General features: G+C 41.6%; 1 protein-coding gene across 1 annotated transcript in view; it reads right to left on the minus strand.

Moving 5' to 3' along the window:
* LRMDA (leucine rich melanocyte differentiation associated) overlaps positions 1-21,205 on the minus strand; it is a 1,013,857-nt gene that overhangs the window by 666,158 nt on the left and 326,494 nt on the right. The window lies entirely within an intron of this gene.

Consider the following 21,205-nt stretch of genomic DNA (forward strand, 5'->3'; position numbering starts at 1 on the left):
AATGTGACTCATAGTCAAAAGAAAAATCAGGCAAGATAAACAGACCCTGAGATAATCCAAATGTGTGAATAAGCAAAAAAGGACTTTAAAAAAGCTATTATAAATATTTTCAAGGAACTCAAAGAGGGTCAAAATCAGTAAACAAATGGGGGAATTTCAACATAAAATTTTTAACTACAAAGAAATAACCAAATTAAATTCTATTACACAAGTTAAAGTATCTAAAAAGGAAAAAAAGAAAAACTTACCCAATGGTCTTAACAGTGGGTGGAAATGTTGTGGGGGAAAAAGGACCATTCAACTTGAATAGAGACCAATAGTATTGGAAGATCAATAATGTTTATCCAATATGAAAAACAGAAAAAAGGTTACAAGTGATCTGAGCCTCAGTCAAATATGGAACAATATCAAGTGGTCTAATATATGTGTAACTGGAGGCCCAAGAGCTGAGAAGAGAGGATGAGGCAAAAGGTATTTGAACAAATAATGGACAAAAATTCCCCAAATTTGTGAGAAAACAACAACATACTGATCAAAAAGTCTTCATAAACCCAAAACCGAATGAATACAAAGAAAACTACACCAAGATTCTAATAACAAAAAATAAAAAGAAAGTCTTAAAAGTATCTAAAGGACAAAGACATTTAATTCAGAAGACAATTGATAGCTGGTTTGTTACTAGAAACAATGAATGTCAGAAGTCAATCAAAAAAATCTTTAAAACACTGAAAATATAATAAATCATCAATCCAGAATTCTATATGCAACAAAAATATCCTTCAAAAATGAAGACAAAATAAAGATTTTTACAGATAAATGAATACTGAGAGAATTCACTACCAGCGGACCTTCACTACACTAAATTATGCTTCTATTAACACTAAACAGAAGTACTACCAGACAGAAACATATATATAGGAAGAATGAAGAGTATGTGAAATGGTAAATATTTATATAAAAGTTATTTTTTCTTCATCTCTTTAAATGTAAACTGACAGTTTAATACAAAAATTATAAAAATGTATCATGGGGTTTTTCATATAGACGCAAAACGTATGACAAAATAGCACCCAAAAATGAGGGGACAGTAAACAGAATGTAATTAAACTATTGTGAGGTTGTTTCATTTATGTGAGGTTGTACAATTTTAACTCTGAGGAGGCTGTTGAGAATAAGGCAGAACTGAGGATACAAAATCTAATCTCTAGATTAAAGACTAAAAAGAAAATAGTTAAAAAGCTACAAGAGGAATTAAAATATAATACTAAAAAGTATCCCACTTTCCTAAAGGAAGGCAAAAACAGAACAAAAAATGTAAAAATGGATGGGACACGTAGAAAATAGCTTACAAAATGGTAGACTTATGCCCAAACTCATTAATAATCAGATGAGATGTAAATGGCTAAACATCATGATTAAAAGGAAAAGATCACTGAACTTAATACAACATCAAAGCTCAACTGAATACTTCCTACAAGGATGCATTAATAGCATTGATAATATAAATACACAAAGATGTTGATAGTAAAAGGATGGAAAAATACATACTCTGGAAAATACAAGTATTAAAAAGGTGCCATGGCTACACTAATATCAGACAAAGTAAACTTCAAGACAAAGGGTACTACTAGAGATTTGAAAAGCAATGTTTCATGATGATTAAAGGGTCAGATCATCAGGAAACACACAAATCCTAAATGTGTATGCACTTAAAATACAAAGCTTCAAAACAGATGATACAAAAACTAGACAGATCTAAAAGGGCAAGCTCACAAATCCACAATCATGGTTGGAGAATGAATAACCCCTCTCTCAGTAACTGATAGAACCACATGACAAAACAGAATCCAGTAAAGATATAGATTTGAACGCACTGCTGAACAACTTGTTCTAATTGATATTTACAGAACACAATATCCAAGAACTGCAGAATACACATTGTTTGCAAGCACACAGGTAACTTCATAAAGACAGGCCATGTGCTGAGCCGTAAAATGCCTTAATACATTTCCAAACAGTGAAATCTTAAAGACGAGATTCTCTGAGAACAACACAAGTCAGAACTCAATAAAAATTAAAATACCTAGAAAATCTAAAATAACTGAAAACAAAACCACTCACCTCTAAAAACTCATGGATTAAAGAAGAAAATACAAGGAAAACATGAAAATATTTTGAATGGCATATTAATAAAATACAACATATCATAATCTGATGGATGCAGCTAAAGGAATGCCCAAGAAGGTGATTTACAGTTTTAAATATTTATATTAAAAAAGTAGTTTAAAACCATGATCTAAGTTTCCACATTAATAAGCTAGAAAAAACACCAAAACATGTAAGAAGAGCAGTGATCAATGAATAAAAAAGACTAACAATAAAGAAAATAAACAAAGCCCAAACCTGGTTCTTTCACTATATTAATAAAATCTATAAACCCAGGAGAAAATATTAACAACCTTGAGTTAGGCAAAGTTTCCTTATATACAACATCAGAAACATCATCCGTAAAAGCAAAATGCTGATCTATTGTACTTCATCCATATTAAAAACTTTTGCATTTCAAAATATACCATTACAAAAACTTAAAAGACAAGACTCAGATTGGGAAACACTATTTGGAAATTATATACCTGATACAGGAACTGTACCTGCAATATATAAAGAACACTTACAACAATAATAAAGACACGTAACCCAGTTTTAAAATGGACAAAAGATTGCCTGCAAACTAAAGGCCTAATATATTTTCTATCTGGCTCTTTACAAAGTTTGCTTTTTGACTCCTGGCTTAAAACCACAAAGGTTTATTTCTCACTTATGCTCCATGTTAATCAGGAATCAGCTGGGAGCTCTGCTCCGTGGCATCCTCACCGTGGGACCTGGCTGATGGCACAGACTGGCAGGGATGGTGCTGGTCTCCGTGGTGAGAACATGAGTAGGCTCTGAAGGATCTTACACTGCAATTAAGGTATCCGGCTCCAAAGCAACACATCACTTCTCCTTTCAACTCCTGGGCCAGAACGCTTCCCATGACTCCACTCTCACAAGGGGACCGGAAAATACAGTCCTACCATTTGTTTATACATGTGCCTGAAAGTGAAGAAGGACTGGGATGTTTGCCAAACGGCACTAATGACTACCACAATTAAACTGAGAATCAATCAGTGCAGGCATTAATTCCCAACAAACACGCATAACTCTACTGAAATATTGCCCTAGTGGGGGGAAGTCCTAATCCTAACAATTCCAAAAGCTGCCTCTGACCCTTCCCTTTGCTCCCATCTCACTGTTTGGAGCAACCCCGCACTGCTTTCTGCCTTCATGATGGATCTAGATGGTAAATCTGACAAACCATCACCTTCATGTTTAATATTCTTCAACAGCGGTTCTAGTCCTCCAGAAAAAATCGACTCTGTAACCCAGGCTCTGCCAAACCTCTGATACCCTGCAGCCTCATCTCCTTCTGCCACTGGTTCCATTTTTGTCATGCTGGAACACAGCTTATGAATACCTAGGCATATCATACCATTTCTGGATTCCATCCATTCTTTAGCTCCTGTGGTTTCCACTGTGTGGAATACCCTCTCCTACTATTCTCACACTTTAAGACTCAGCACAGTCATTATCTTGTCCAGAGCTTTTTGTGACCATCGGTCAGAGAGAACTTGACTACTATTGCATCAGACCCAAACTACCAAACAACTCAAACAGCTGCTCCAGCACCAGACCCAAGGTATTTAATTAGAGTAGTTAACTGACCCCCTCGGGTTCAAAGACACCTAACTTACACAGTACTCACCTGGTGCCAGGATTCATATATCCATTCAGTCTTCACAACAACCTATAGGTAGGTGCCAGTATCATCTCTATTTTACAGATAAGGACCATGAGGCATAGGGACATGACTTAATTTATACAAGCTCCCACAGGTGGGGAATGGGAAGCTGGGATACGGCTGGTGGCCTCAAGGCACACTCTTAACCACTCCACCACCCTGCATCTCAACCTTGACAGCAGACAGGTCCCTCTCCCTTTGAGAATGTAAGGTGCTCTCCAGCAAAGGACAGCATCTCATTCCTTCCTGTACTCCCAGGGCCTGGATCATAGCTATTTAGGCAATAATAGCTGCTTAGATCCGGAATGGCTCAGACGAGATAAAGGAGACTCCAGATTCCTCAAAACCAACCTTTCTGCTAAATAAAGTCCTCTTGACTAGTGGCATTTAGGAAGTGGACAGATAATTACCATATGTACCTTTTCCTGGATCTCAGCCCTTCCTCCAGGGCTGCTGGCCAACTTAGAAATGGAGAAGGGCCCAAATTACAGATCATTAGAAAATGAGCTACTCTAAGTTGGGACAAGCACCTATCCATTCAGGAATGTTTACAGAATCCCGACTATTTGGAAATATGAGAATTTGACTTTTCTGCGCAGAGAACAGCACAAAGCTTTCCTAAAAGTTTTTCCTTCCTCACATAATTATGCTTTAAATTGTTAATAGCTATAATTATGGAAGATGGCATTGTTGTGCTTGTAATTTTTCCTGTTCCCCTTGGTATTTATTGATGATAAATGGCTTTATTAAAAAATAATGATAATTACCTTGTTTGGTTGTATATCAATATAGTTTCAGTGTTTCTTTATTACCACTATAGAATCTTATGGATTGCCAACATTTAGTTCTTTTATTGGTTTATATTCTCTTGATGGTATAAAAAGAGGGGGGAGAAATTAACAACAGTTTTATTCCTTTACTTCCTGACTCTCCCCAACCTGACCCAACTCTGTTAAGAAAGCAGTGTAGTGTCCTATTCCCACGTAGCTTATAAGAGGTTATCATTTTTACTGATAATCCTAATAATTAGCTGCACACCCCAAAATTCTCCTCTACAGGTCAGTGTCTCACCGAATGGTAGAAGGTGGAAGGCTCTTCCCCCACAATGCACCTCACAGAATCAGCACCTATGGCTCAAAACGAAGCCCCTTCTGCTGGAACCAGTTTATAACCAACTAAATTAATTACAGGAAGCTCACACAGGCAAATAGCTAGTCTTAGTGTTCCCCAGAAGAAAACCCCATCTGGCTTACTACATATCCCCAAGAACCATCACAGCAAAAGCCACCTTCCCCACAGAAGATACCACAGTTCTTGGTTAATGCCCTTCCAAAGGAAACCCCCCTTGGACCCCATCTGAGTTCTCTCTGGAGGCTCTCAGCCCTTGAAAGGTTGAAGACTACACATCCCTTTGTTTATCAGTGGTCCTTCACTGGGGAACAGCCCAGCTCACATTCTCTGCAAAACATAAACCAAAGCAAATCAATGACCCTTGCATAAGCAATCCAGGATTCTTTGCAAACAGCGCATTTGGCAGTGTTTTCATCAGAAAGTGAGGTCTGAGCCTTTCGCACCAAGAAGAGGAACAGTAGGAGCCCTTGTGGTACTTGATGCATAAATCAAACTCTATTTGGAGGGAGAAGAATACAACCAAAAGAACACCCCATTTGGAATCAGACCCCGCTCTGTCCACCCTTGAGCCATGTTCTTAACCTCTTTCCACCTCTCCTTCCTGCAAAAAAGATTTCAGCAACACCTGCAAGGATTAAATGAGTTAAACATCTGGCACACACATTGTTTAACAATTTAATAATAATTACTAATAACTGTTTAATCCTTTCTTCTAGCCCAGTAGTTCTCAACTGGAGGCAGTTTTGCCCCTCCCTTCCCCCCTCCCCCCGCCCCCCAACCCCAGGCATTTAGCAACGTCTGGAGAACTTTTTAGTGATCACAACCCGGGGAGGGCCATGCTCCTGGCACCCAGTGGGGAGAGGCCAGGGATACTGCAAATATCATACGATGCCCAGCCAATAAATAAATGAATTTATTTATTTTAAAAAATACCATATGATGCACAGGACAGTCACTACAACAAGAATTATCCAGACCAAAATGTTCACAGTGCCAAGATTCTAGACCAGTGTGAAATGTTTTTTTTTTTTTCATCAGGACTGTTTATTCTCCATATATTCTGTCTCTTTAAGTTAGCAAAGACTTACTGAGAACCTACCACATGCAAAGCTCTGTGCAAGACACATCCTTAGCCACCTCATAGATTTGGTGCCTGCTGCCATTTTCCCAAAGCAACTCCCATCCTCAAATAGTGTCCAACCCTATGAGCATCAAGAAGCCGCGGCTTCCCCTCTCTTGATGCTGCTCTCAGCGGCCCTGAAGTCAGACATGCTGTGCGTCAGAGCAAAGACCTGTATTAATCAACAATTCCAAATACAGCACCAGCAGTTTGAAAATCAAAGAATGGGCCTTGGGGACATCAATATTTGCATGTTTATAATAAATACTTAACTACACATCTGTGCAATGTTCAACATAGTTGGGAGAGAAAAAGAACATTTATGTTGATTTTTGTCAAGTTCCACAACTCGGGCATCTGATGCGCCAAAGAAATGTAAAGCTAAATAGTCGTAGACATGATTTTAAATATATTTATGATGTGCACTTATGAATTGGAGACATGGTTGATTTACTCTGAGGTTTTTCCAACCATCAGTTAAGCCTACTGCTGCCCCTTGAGTCAGTGGAATAATTTCCCAATCTGTGTATTAAACATCCACTTCTTCCCTATCTGATGCTCACCCCTACAACTCACAATGATCCCAGCTTTAATGTTCAAGACTTGGTTTCATGTTTTTATTCTTCTCTACGTTTTGCATCTGTATGAGCATATTTCTCCATGTGCAATGGTCCCTAGTTACCGTGTATTGTGGGTTTACAACCTGCAAGGCTCTGCTCTAAGTGTTCTGTAGTCATGCTCTCATGTCAATGTCAAAGAACCCCTACAGAAGCAGATCCTATCCCCCCATTTTACAGAAGAAAAATGGAGGCCTAGAGAGGTTAAGTAAATTGGCCAGAGGCACACAGCCAGGAAGGGTCAGAAGGAGTGTTCACACCCTGTGTGTCTGGTTCCAAAGCCATGTTCTTCACCCCACACTGTAACAGGAGGAAACAGCACTCTTTGTAAAGAGGTAAGCAGTGTGCACATCCTTTGACTCAGCAAATCCACCTCAAAGAAACTACCATCTATACCACTCCCCCATGTGCAGAAAAACATACACGCACACATATATACATATACATGCCAAAAAACGTTTACTATTGTGTAATGTATAAAGGAGAAAAGAGTCAACAACCTAAACAACGTACATAGGAAAGCAGACCCATGCTATGGAAGCAGTGAATTCCATACAAAGTTGGGGGGGGGAGAGGTGGCAAAGAGGGCTTTGCTTACCCATTATACACTCCTCCTTCTTCCTTAGTAACACAACCCTGACTTTATTCAGGGTGGCAGAGCACCCAACTAAGACTGCATTCTCAGCCTGCCCTTCAGCCAGGGATAGGTATGTCCTGATATATGTTTAACAACCAGCTCTTCCTTACACTAATTACTGTGATGTAAATTCTCCCACTATGGCCAACTTCAAGCTACCAAGTTGAGGTCACCTGGCTCACAAAAGCTCCTGAGACTGTATTAATTCTCACAACCAAGGATGAACCACCTCCAGCACATGACTAGCCATTTGTCCTTCCTTCCAAGAGGGACAGACAGGAAGCATGTGCTTTTTCTTTTCCTCTTCCACTCTTTCTCCATCCTGCTTGGAAGTTATGGATATGACTGGAACACCAGCAGCTACTTTGAGTCATGAAGCAACTTAGAAAATGATGGTGGTACAGAAAGAAGGTACAGAAACAAAAGATAAGCCTTATCTCTTCTGACCTTATGAGGTGAAAATGCAAGAGCCTTGGCCTGCCCACTTCTGTGCTTTTCTCATTGGAAAAAAAAAGTGAAACTCCTATTCGAAAGCCACTGTTGGTTTTGGTTTTCTTCTACACGCTACGTAACTATTACAGAGATCTTCAGAGTTTGCTTTCACATTTCCATTACGTGTACCTTTTATAATCAAAATGTTTTATTTCAGTATTATTTGCAAACAAAACAAAACCAAAAAAAATTTTTTAAGAGTCTAGTGGTTGCGCCCTTAGTAAGTGTTTGCAAGATGTCAATTCTTGCAACAGTACCCATGGATCACAGCTGGGTGGAAAACAGGGACCAGGGGAAAACACAGGCCTGGCACACAAATCAGCAATGTGGGCATGTCCTGAAAATAAAAGGGATAGACTGGAATCCAACCAAGTTTACAAACTGCCAAAAAGATTTCTGGCCAAATAAGATTCAAAGGCCTCTTGAGATAAGCCTTGGGTGAAACACACAACAGGTGATGGGGAAAGCACAGGATGTACTGCCAGGCTGATGTCTCCAATCCAGGAAAACTCCCATGAAGCCTGCCCCACAGACAGGGAAAGCAACAAGACTGCACCTCCCAGCTCAAACAGCAGCGGCTCCCAAATGAGGGGACCCCAGAAATGTTAACAAGGAAGCAGAAGACAGAGTACTGAATCACCAAGCATCAGATGGAGCAAGAAAATACAGAGCCACTTGAGTCTCTGGGCCCAAAGTCACTGTCAGGAACGGCTGCACACAGCAATCTGGTGTTTAGCAAAGTCCTTGGCGAGAGCTCAATCTAATGGGGTCTTCATGGTCACACTCCCTAGGTGGTCACAAAGATTACAGTGAGAGTGACATACTGCAATGTCAATCATTGTGTGATTCTTCTGCCTCGTCTTACACAGAATAACTGCAAAGTCCATTTAGAATGCATCGTTGTCGACCACGTCAAGTCACTAAGCTCTACATATACTCTGTGTGCCCGAGAGTAGAGTGTGTGCCACGAAACGGGGGCTAAGCTTAGGTCCCTGTTTTTGAAGATACTGCAATCTAAAAGAAGGACAAGCTGTGTGTAGATCAAAATATCTAGAGAAACTCCATCTACTATTCCAGCTTTGGGTGTCCAGTGAATGTACAGTGAATTCATAATGGTTAAGACTTCAGAAGAGAAAAAAGAGGAATGGAAAAATCACAGAGAGAATACACACACAATATGTATATGATACGGGTCTTCAGGCAGGTTCTGAAAGATAGATATCATTTGAGCCAGGAAAAAAAAATTAGAAACAATATATTCCATAAGGGAAAATGGCAAACAAGGGGTGTTCAACATACATTTCCAGTGAATAATAAAAGTAGTCAAAAGAAAAAAACTGGGGAAGCAGAAAGAATAATACTGCATTTGGGTAATAATGATGGAGAAGGAAAAGTGGAAAATGTTCATTCTTTTCATTCACAAATCTGACAAACATTAAATGTGTACCAATTAGGTGCCTGGGCACTAGTTCTATGGCCTCAAACACCAGACTAAGTGCTCCTGGAGGCTAAGCAATGGATTCTTCTTACTCATCAGAACTGATAAAAATCCACATTTTTCATACTATCAAAAACAGCAAGGTGTTAGGAGGAAAAGCAGCTCAGATTTTTCTAGGACTCATAAGCTCATAACTGAGAAAAAGGTAAGAATCAACTGAGGAGTAATGAGGCTGCCCCTTGGGCTAAGGTATCTCTCTTCCAGCATTTCACAAACTCAGTGAAATTGATTCCACAAAGGTCCAAGCAGGGTCAGGGCCAGGGTTGGCCAGGTGTCCAAGGTGCCAAGTAATCATAACCTAAGGCTAGGTCCATGACAGGTGTCCCCTGGGAGGTGGTGGCAGATTTTTCACGATGCTTGATGAATGGAGGGCAAACGTAATAGATGCTTACAGCGAGAAACACGTGATGGATATTGGTATTTAAAACAGAAAGCAGCACTGGCTTTAAGTTAATGTTTCATATCCAATAAAGAAGGCTAAATATCTATCGTTTTGATAGATTGCTATAAAAGAAACATTAGAGGGGCTCTTAAACACCGTGTTTCAGATGTTCATTACAGGAAATTAATCTTGAGCAGAATATCACACCCAATATGGCTGGACTCCATGAAGTAGCCAGTTAGGTGCTTTGTCTAATACAGACCAAATCAGGAAGGAGTCTAAGAAACAATTTCATCACTTCTGCAACCCATAAGCATTGCAGGCCAAAGCAGCAGAGAATGTTTTCTAGACATTCTCAATATAGCCATCATGCCCTTGGAGGAGATAAAGAACAGTTTCACAATGTCCTCCAAAAAGCAACACAATGACCAATACTGAGTGTTTAATGTAGCATTATACAAGAGCTGGGACTGCATCCCTGCCCCACCCAGTAATAGGGAGAACTTTGCCGCCTCCAGACCCGTTTGAGGACTTTCACCAAATCAAGTCTCTGGGATTACCTCATAGCAACGTCTCTCATTATGCAGGAAGAAACCTAAAGCTCAAAATGGAATAAACTGAGAAGACGGAAAAGAGAAGGATGCAAGGGCCAAATACAACTAATCATGTCAGCTAAAAACAGGCTTGAGAAAAAATGCAAATCTCCAAGAACAGAGAATCTCAAATGTCCAAGCAACAGAGGTACTCTTCTGGTAACACCTGCTAATTTATAGAGGTGCACAGCACCCACGTATTACAGAGGCTCCAACAAGTCCATGCCACGTGCCCACTAGCAGAGACTGACATGGGTTTTGCCATCATGAGAGGCACACGGAGAACCTGGGTAAGCAGACAGTATTCTTTAACCTCTGAAATCAAGACAGCAAGTAGACTATTGACCAGAAGAGCCTACAAAACCAATCTCTCAACAAGTCAGATATTTAATCAATAACATTTTAAAAAACTTAAACCAGCAAAACATCCTCTCCTATGTTGGTTTTGACCACAAGACCATCTCAATCCGATTTCGCTCCAACAGTGGGAAAAGGGTGGAAGAGAACAGGGCTGCCAGTGAGTCATTCTAACAACACTTACTGTCCAGCTGCAATATGCTATTTCTAGAATCACCCTGGTTCTAAATTCCTCCAATAGGGAATTGTCTCCAAAATGAAGCAAATATTTCACTGCAATATACCTTTATCTTGGACTTCTATATATCAAAGTATTTTTCTCCCTTTGATACTTTTGACCCACTTGAATTTTAACAATACCTACCTTCCTTAACTGACCTATCATTCATTCACAGTAACCATAGTTAGCATGTACACATCAGGTACTCTTTTACATGATTTATTTTTTATATATTAACATGCTATAAGGTAGGTGCTATTACTATGCCCATTTTTAAGGTGAGGAAATTGACGCTTAGGAAGGCAATCAACTATTTTGCCTGGAATCACATAACAGCAATTAAGTGGAAGACATGGGATCTAAACCCCAAAATTTGGCTCCATCAGACCTGCTTTTAATCCAACACCATACTGCACAGATTTTACTTGTTCATTCCAAAGGTGAATAACACAAACCCCAACATACAATCTAGAGAGTAATGGTAAGGAAAAAACCCTCCAAGTGTTCTTGGCCACATTTCTCCCCCATGCCTTCCACCTCACTCCCCACTCCCAGTATTCCACAATTAAGTATTTCTTTCGTCCCCTTGAAACATGTTTTTTTATGTTACAATGGCCATAAGAAATACCAGCAAGCATAGAAGTGACCCAAAACAAGCACCTTAGTGTTTATTTTGACCTTGTGCTTCATATTGACATCTCAGCCAGGGTTCTAGATTTGGGGAGTTTTGCTTGACTAGAGAAAAGGGAAGAGACTAATGTTACTAAGATGTTACTAAGCCCTTCTTCACCAGGTGCCAGGTGGTTGTATGCTCAGTCGTCTCACCTACATCACTGTCTGTAATACAAAAGCAAACCCACCAACAGCAATGAACGCAATCTCCTTTTTAAAGATGGAGAAACAAACTCAGAAAGGTTACGTACTTGGTCAAGGAGACTCACCGAGGAATGATGGCATGCAGCTTTAAGCCAACACCTGATCGGAAGCTGAGGCTATTTCTGAGACAGCATGCTGGGTAGTAGATACTCTATCCTTTAAAACCAGAAACCATTCTTAAGGTTTTTTTTTTTCCCCTCTGAGCAGTGAGTCTTTACAGATTTACTGGTTGTTAAATGCTACTGACTCTAGCTAATTCCCAAATTAACTAGATTCCTTTCGGAGCTTGTAAAATGTGCTACACACTCAACTTCCAAATTTAGCATGCAAGATGATGACCACAGCTGTAAGAATGGTGCAACTTTCTTGTTAGAACAATGCACGCCAAAAAGTCTCTTTTTAATTTCTACCTTCTTTCACGAGGGCTACGTGAATGAGGACACACCTAGGATACCGCATATTAATTTCAACACAGCTAATACCCAAAATGTCCCACCAATTTACTCTTCACTGACAATGTGAAAAGAAAATGATTTATGCAGATCAATCATCTCGCTCATCAAGTCCTACCCTGACAGCCAGCCTTCATCATTGCTATTTAAAAGGCACTGCTGACAGAAAAGACCGACTCTTTGATTAAGGGCCCTGTCTGGCTAACCTTTTATTTGAAGAATGATTGCCGCTGAGTGACAAATACTTTTCCATTCATTTCAAGGCAAAGATATTGACATTCAAATACTTGATGGCTACACTGAGCAGATGCCACTGTTGGCAAGAGGCTTGAAAGCAACAGCAGGTACGCCGTGGCTCTGGGGGCAAGGGGGAGAATAAAATAAAACTAAAACACACACGCACACCGGCAGTGGCTAAAGGTTCTCAACGAGTGAAAGCTACGGGTCTCTCAGCCAGCTCTCCTTTCCTCAGTAGTTATCAAAGAACATCTGTTCATAGCCGCACCCCGGTTCTCTTCTTAAAAGTGCCCTTGCGTTACCTTGACCCTACTTGGAACTGCACAGGCAGTGAAGACTGAGAGTAAAAAGCAGTTTGGGAGTGTGTCGTTCCCAGCCATAGTAAGCAACGTCCTCTCCCTCGCTCTCCCAAATCACGTGATCCCAGGAGACCTCAAGTTAAAATTACTGGCCTCGCAGGACCTTGCATGACTAAGTACAAAATGGAAGAAGCATCTGAAAAAAAATCACCTAGGAAAAAACAAAACAGAAACGTTTTATCCTATTTGTTAGGAAGAAAGAAGGGGAAAAAATATAAGAAAGAGGTAGGGATTGACAGAGACACAGGGACCATAAGAAACAGAAATGGAGCTCTAAAATCAAAACAAAAACAGACGCAATTTGCTAATTCATTTCAGGTAGAATTCTGTCTTGGTCAGTACCACATATATATAATGTAAACATATCCTCATAGCAGGATTATTTCGCTTGTTTTTATTGCTTAAATGCAAACTATTACCTTAAAGAGAAGTGGGGAAATTATGGCTTAAGGAAGGTTATTTGTGACAAGAGCCATCACAAAGCCTCAAGATTAATCATTTCCAGGAACAAAATGAAAATACCTCAGCAGGTCATCAGTGATTCCTTTTAAATCTTGCAGAGATGCAATGTGTGGGTCTCAGGTGCTTCGCAAAACAAACAAAAACAAACAAACAAACTGGAGCTCTGACCAATTTCCACAGGAGGCAAGGTCAGGGACAGGCAAGACACAGACAGAATCTTTTCCCCTGTTGCCCTGAGGCCCAACAAGTGACCCAGGCAGCAGGAAAGGTTGTCAAAGAGAGACAAGAGAGAGAAGGGTTGTCAAAGAGAGAAAAAAACCTGGGTTTGAATCCAACCTGTGCTATTTATTAGCTGCGAAGCCTGGAGCACGTTACTGTTCCCTCCAGCCCTCTGTTATCCTACCTGCAGAACGGAGACAGTAATGTCTACTTTGCAGAGTTACTTGTGGCTATTAAAAATTGGGTTAAAGAAAGCAACTTTCCCTTATTTAAAACCCCCTCTCCCCTCCTTTCTTCTCCTCTTCTCATGTTGGCTCATTGGTTTGTATGAGAAAGTAGTCCAGGAGGGTTATGGGTGAAACACAAGAGGTACTGTTACCAGGCTAAGCTGTGACTCCTGGCACAGACCCTTACCACCCAAGCAACTGTGGTGCAGGGTGAGTTACATGTTGAACCTCAATTTCCTCCAGTTTAAAGGAGAGCAGTCCTTAATAGCCGATTTCCCTCCCTGTGTTACAACGAGAACAAATAAGAGCATGTTGACGTGAAAGCACGTTAAGGTTTAAATCTGTACAGAAACGTCTGCGGTGGTGACTGCTGTTCTCCAGCAATGGGATGTTCCAGCCCCTTTTGATCTTTTTGCTTATTTACTTCTCCCATCTACATTTCTCATGGTAAAAAATAAATCATCAAACAGGTAATCCATCAACAATCATAACATCATCTTTGTTCCTTAGAACTGCTAGTAGTTGCTTCTGCAGCTGTTTTGAAGAAGTACCAGAAGTACCAGAACTTAATGTTTCTTCCATAACGAAAACTTACGGGAGGTTACGATAAACCAGGCCCTGGGGCAAGGAAGTGAATGAAAAATGCAAAATTCAGCCAAGTAGAACACACAGACAGATCAAGAAATGATTTCAATATTGCTGCACCGTCTAAGGTAAGCACAGAATATACTGAGGATGCCAAGAAGGCAGGGTGTGAAAACCTGGGGGATTCGGGGAAGGTTTCACTACAGCGATATCAGATCTGGGTCTTCAAGGGTGAGCATGTCCTCACCAGGTGGAAAGGAAGAAAAAGGTCATTCGGGGGAGAAAAATGCCAGGAGAGATCACCTGCTCCGGCAGGGACAGGGAGAAGTCAATGCTTTCAATATTTCATCATAAAATATGATATTTGTTGTAGTTTTCATGTATATTTTATCATTTTCTAAAAATTCTCATGAATGGATATTTAGTTGTATTGAATACTTTCTTCACATCTAGTGATATATACTCTGTGGATTTTATTAATGTGAATTATATTAATAAGATATTGGGATGGAAAACCATCCTTGCATTAGAAAAAAATGCAACTAAAAGGATAAACACAAAATGATACAATGTATATATAAATAAATAAAAAAACAAGGGGGGAGACATCCTATAGATTTAAGGTTTACTCCCTGAGGTGACGGGGAGCTCTGAGCTTGAAACTGCTGTGATACAGCCCATGGTTTGGCAACATCACCCTGAAGGAAGGCAGGACACATGAACATCTGCCGTGTTTGCAGCTTCCACTACGTGCTGGAAACTGGAGGCGCAGCACTCCCTCTGGGAGGGGAGCTAGGTAGTCCTATTGGCTTTCATGCACTATGAGTAGCTGCCCCACTGAGCAGCACCTGTGGCCTCATGTTTAGCCTCTGACCCTGCCCTTCATACCCAATTTGCTGGTGTGGGTGCCTGCTTTCCTGCTTGACCCTACTGTCGCACATCTATGGCCTCTGGTGCAACTACGGATCACTTGCTTGTGGGTTGAGAGCTCTGTCCTCCTGCTTTCTGCCTTCCCTCCCTCAGCTAGCCTACTCTGACCTGCAGTGATCCTGGGGACCGCCCCAACTCTGCCTCTGCCTTCGCATGGCCTTCTTCCCTCTTTGTGTCTGTGTCCAATTTTCCCTCTCCTTTCTCTTGTAAAGACACTGGTCTGGGGGTTTAAGTCTCACTCTAAATCCAGTACGATTTAGGATCCATTCAAGATCCTTAAGTAAAGGATCCTTTATCTTGCAAAGACCCTATTTCCAAATAAGCTCACATTCTGAAGTGCCAGGCAGGCATGAATTTGGAGGGTCCACATTCAACCCACTCCGCCTCCCATGCAACCCTAAGAAGCGTCACGATCCAGGTGGTAGAGTCACCAGAGTCAGAGCCAGATCCCTGAGGGACCATGCCAAGCAGAATTCCCCCAAAACCAACCCTCGCTGGGCACGCACGGTGAGCAGAAAACAAAACTTTGTGGTGTTAAGCCACTGAGATTTCAGGGTTAATTTGTTACAACAGCAGAGCCCAGCCTGGCTTGGCTACTACTTCAAGCCTCGTGCCCTCGTCCTGCAATCCAAACGCTGTTTACAAGCCCGGGGCTGACAGGCAGTGTTTTCATTTGGGTTCAAGTTTTGCTCAAAAGCCCTTTTAGGTGGCTCTTGCTGAGTGTCCCAGGAATTTCTCCCAGAGCTTTGCTTGGCATGGATACGACTGTTTGGGAGGCTTCCTGTTTTCCCTGGGGAGTGTCATGAGGCTTTGCTGATAACGTCGCTGTTGTCTCTGCTGGTCTCAGAGGAGAATGTGGCGGCCAGTGTGAGTTAGCTCTTGCCTTCACTGGGGCAGGAAAGAGGGAGAAAGGGGTCAACGTGAATGTTTTCCAGCTAGATTCATCCAAAAGTGAACCAAGGGAAACAGTAGCTAGTGCCCCATTCTTACAGAAGTGAAAAGAACACCAGGCTTTCAAGTCATACTGACTTGGGTTAAAATTCCCCAATTTTTGAGTTCTGTAAACTCAACAGCCACAATGCTTTGAATGTTACCTTTTATCACAGAGCCTGAGTTCTCCTATCTTTTAGAAAAAGGGGATAAACACCACCTTTTCCACAGGGTGGCTATGAGGATTAAATGACACTAGATACATGTTGGGCTGGATGCTGTGACCGTAGGAGCCACTGGGTAAAGGTGAGCTGCCTTTGTTTCTATGGGCAGGCCAATGTTTTCCCATTCAGATCTTCTTCCCTTCTGGGGCAAGGTGAAAGCTACGCTGACATGAAACCGTGATCTGCAGCACTGGTCTCAATGACCCTCAAGCATGTTCTCCTTTTCTCTCGTTTATCCTTTTAGATACTACTAGCCTATTCCTTGGAAATGGCTTACAGGATAGTAGATAGACTGACTAATCGCTTTAACCAGCTAAGTCTTGCACTTACATACTTCATCAGAGTTCATTTTGATCCTCTGATTAGATGGAAAGCTCTCTGAATGCAGGACTATGTGTTAACCTATTTCTGTTAGCCACACAGCAGTCAGCACAACGTCAAACTGACCACAGGTGCCTACCTCATACCCACTGACCAACTACAGAGAAAACAAGAGGATGGAAAGTTCCCATGACTCACACAGGATTTGGCCTCCAACAACACGGATGTTCACAAAGTAGTGATCCAGTTTTCAAGTTGGCGGGTATATTCATGGAGCAGAAGGAGGGGAGCAGCAGTTGAAACATTTAAGAAATGGACCAAAAAAGACGCAGGCTTCATCTCCACTCTGGGGATGTGGTGGAGCCTCCATAAATGAACCAAACAATGGTCTACTCATCACCCCCTTCCCAGCTAGGTCAGCGAAGCTTACTCCTACAGCTGTACAAAGGCATTATGATAAATTACGTTATCTAAGGTATAGCACAAGTTATATAACGTGTGTATTACATATAAATTTGCAATACATATTTATAGCACCTGCCTTGCACTGGGCACTGTTCTAAGTGTCTTATTACCTATACTCATTTAGTGTTCACAACTCCACAACATAGACGCTATTGTCACAATCTTACGATGAAGACACTGGAACCCAGAGGTGTCAACTGGCCCCAAATCACAGAACTAGTAAGTCACAAGGCCAAGAGTCAGATCCCAGCAGCTCCAGAGCCCCCAGACTCAGCCACTAGTCTACACTGCCTCTCAAGTGGGGGGGATGGGAGGGCAGAAAAGTGAGCCTCCAGCCAATAACGTACCTGGCAGAGGGGCTTACAAGTTGAATAAATTCTAAAGAGACAGCCCTTCAACAAAAGAAACTAGTTTCAAGAGCAGGGAACTGATCTGGCCACCACAAATGTAAGGGGACAGCCCTACACAGGAGAGAGATGTGACATCCACCTTAACAGTAACAGGAGCCAGATAGAGGCAACTCCCCAAATGAATGCCTTTGGTCTGAGATGGGACTAACCCATGAGCAGGGCCCTGAAAAGCAGGAGTATCTGAGGGCCCAGGAACACACAGCTCTAGCATACTGAAGACAAGGATATAGAAGGGGGTCGGGAAGGTTCTGGAAAGCCTGGATGGGTTCACTTGAGCTTCACATCTCTAACGTACAAACTGCTAGTGGCAAGAGACAGCCAGGGTTCCCACCAGCCCTGCGAAGCTCAGCCATCCATAACCCACGCTTGTTTACCATTCCTAAATAAATCATTTCAGTTTCCTTCAGCTTGGGCCATGCTCCACCATAAACGGAGAATAAACCAGGGCTTTGCACTCAACGTTGTCATCAAAAGCAGAGGGCAACGGCGTTCTCTCCCAGGCTCTGTGGCCCTCGTGGGCAACATCCCCTCCTCCCTCCTTAAGTGCATAGGAAGGAGCGATATTTGACGGTTGCTTCTTTCATCTCTGCAGCTTTGAAAACCTCAAATGTCATATCAGATCGACAACAAAGAGCAGGGACTTCAGGGGTTGACAGCAAGGCTATAATTAAAGACGGCCATCCATAAGCTGCCATGTTAAACAATACCACGTTATGGTTGCTCCGAAACCAACTGTTTACCTTTCAGACACTTCTATGGAAAGATTTAAACAGGTGCAGATATGCAAACAGGAGATAGGAACTTCTCTTTAAGTCAGAGTGTAATGTTCAGCATGCTATTCCCTTGCTAACAGTGTCCAAATACTTTACTCCAGGGAAATAATCTGACAACTGATAAGAATACAAATCCGAAAGTAGCACTGAAAATATTACAGGTACATTGCCAAAGATGAAATGGGAAACAATCCAAAAAGTGCCATCTTAAGTTCCTTCTGGCCCATGGACCCCAGTTTCCCCCTTTGTAAAATAAGGAGGTCACGTTCCAGGCTTATGTTGACATGCAGAAGCTTTTCTCCAATACCAGGCCAACAGACAGAAGAGGAAAAGAACCAGCATCCCTCTTGCCTCACTACGCCTCCAAAAGATTTCTAGAACATTGAGAACCACTGAACTGAATCATCTCTGTGAGCTCTTTCCAGGACCAAAATTACTTGATTTTCAAGAAGAGAAAAATAAATAAAGAGGGGCTAAGACACTTGTTTTATCTTTGGTCCACAATAGTTTTCTCATTGTTCAGGATCTAAATAACGCTGAACAGATGTGGTCCTGAGTCAATGAATAATGAAGGTAGTTTTAAATAACTTCTTCTCTGCTTCTCCATGAGTCTGGGGCAGGGTAACTGTATCAACCGTAAAGGGAAAGAGGTGACATTAAAACAAATTCTCAGTATCTGGTTTAGAAACTGACCTCTGGCTGGGTCTTCATAGGTGGCTCGGCGTCCCGATTCCCAGACAGGTCTGAGGCGAGCGGGAGGGATGTCCACCCACATGGTTCTTCTACCTTGGAATCGTATGCCAGCTTCCTGAGGCCTGTGCTCTCATGCTTCTGGTTCCTTCTGTCAGTCCCTTCAGAGAGGCAGGAACTTTGTCTGCCTTGAACAAGGCCAGAAGAATTGAAGGAGGAACAAGATGACTTTCCGTGGAGTCACGAGGAGATGGCTCTGGAGCCACTACAGCAGAGATCCCCCCCCCCCACTGGAATTTGGGAGGTTTCCCCATGTACAAGTGCAGGGGGCCACAAGGGCTGTGCTTAAGGCCCCACCTGGGACACTAAGACTCATGCGGACTACTGGGGAATTTTCTGATACCTGAGGATACAACGCTGTTAGAATGAGCATAGAGTTGTCACTTACACCTTCGCAGACCAAAGATCGTAAGGTGTCCAATGAAAATATCCAGTGCGTGTTTGGGACAGACCAAAAGAATGACAAAGGCTGAATCTGGCTCTATGAAAATAATACAGAGACTCCTCGACTGGACAGACCTAACCTCATGGCTAGCCCCTCTCAGTGAGGGGCCCCACAAAATCTCCAAAGTTTAAATCACAAAGCAGCGCACTTCCATGAAGGAGGTGGTTCGTGTTCAGCTGGTCCCAGTGGACAAGGGCAGAGCCTGATGGAGGTAGATGAACCACACTTCCACACTTCCTGTGGTTCTGGGGGCTGGACCACGGCCCCTCCCCAACCCCTCCCACCACCGCTGGCATCATTCTTGAGAGCCCTCCCTCCTTCCAGTCCGGAGAGCTCCATTCTGAAAACAATGACCCTTTATGGAGAGCTTTCATCCCAGCTTAAGTTCTGAAAAATCAAAGAGCCAACATGTCTGAGCTGGAGAAAGCTTCCCTCAAGAAACTGGGAAAACTGCCTGGAGTGGTTTGTATTTAGTGGTAATATCTTCTCCTTTGACTTGTCAGATTGTCTGGCTGTTTTCGGAATGAAACCAGATATAAATAAAGCAACAAAAAAAAATGTGTTTGAGATAGGCTACTGATCATTGGTTTATTTTTTTGAGTTGAGAAGCCTCATGGTTTTCCAAGCATGGTTACATTATGGTAATACGCTTTGTCATAAATTTACTATATCCTCCAGCTTGTCTATAAAACAGTCTGCTCCTCATCTTTCTAAACTTGGCCTGGATACAGAACTTTTAACTTAAAATATCTAACAATATGTCATATGCACCAGAAGATACATGACAGCTATTTCTAAGATACATAATATTATTAATTGTTTTTGAATGGAACTGAACTGTTATGAATCTAAAAAGTATAAAAATGACATTTAGCCATCAACAGTTCTTGAAACATTATATACACAAAAGAAGAAATACTAACAAGTCCAACAGTACTCATCATTTCAAAATTATACCCTTTGAAGCTAGAATGACATTAAGAGAAACAGAAAGAATGTAAGAACTTAAAAATAAAATTGTGATGTTTGAAAAATACTAAACTTACCTTCTGATAAAAATTAAGTGTGAACTAAATTATTTTTTATGTTTGTGAAACTGTCAAACAATGTGCTGTCTTCTTAAACTGTTTAAAGAGCTATGGCTCAAGTGCGTGGAGAGGATCTGCAGGACACAAACAAGTTCCGCTGAGCAGAGGAACAAGCTGATTTACTGCAATTTACTTGGATTCCCTTAGAATTGACTGAGCACCTACTGAGTTCATATTATACTATGTAGCATGAAGGATAAAATAAAAGATACAGACTAAGTCTTAGAGGTGCCTACAAACTTACCGTGGGGACAAGAGAGGGGCATAAAAATCTTAAAACAACAACAAAAAATCTTTAATTAAATACTCAACTGAAAGGTCTAGTAAGTAAGTATTATACAAGGTTACAGCAGGAAGAACTCAATGTGAGCCAGAGGAGCTGCGGTTGCTCCACTGAAGAGCTAGAATTTTAGCTGGATTCTGAAGACAGAGTCATGTTTAGAGTTACAAAGAAGTCCCGATGGTATTTACGGTGGGAGAGGCAGCTTCAATAACAGCCTAAAGGCTGAGCAAATGTGGGGGAAGGGTGAACTGAAAGGGGTGACCCAAACAAAAGCCTGGGCCTGC

This window comes from Hippopotamus amphibius, chromosome 5, assembly GCF_030028045.1.
Source record: "Hippopotamus amphibius kiboko isolate mHipAmp2 chromosome 5, mHipAmp2.hap2, whole genome shotgun sequence".
NCBI classification, from domain to species: domain Eukaryota; kingdom Metazoa; phylum Chordata; class Mammalia; order Artiodactyla; family Hippopotamidae; genus Hippopotamus; species Hippopotamus amphibius.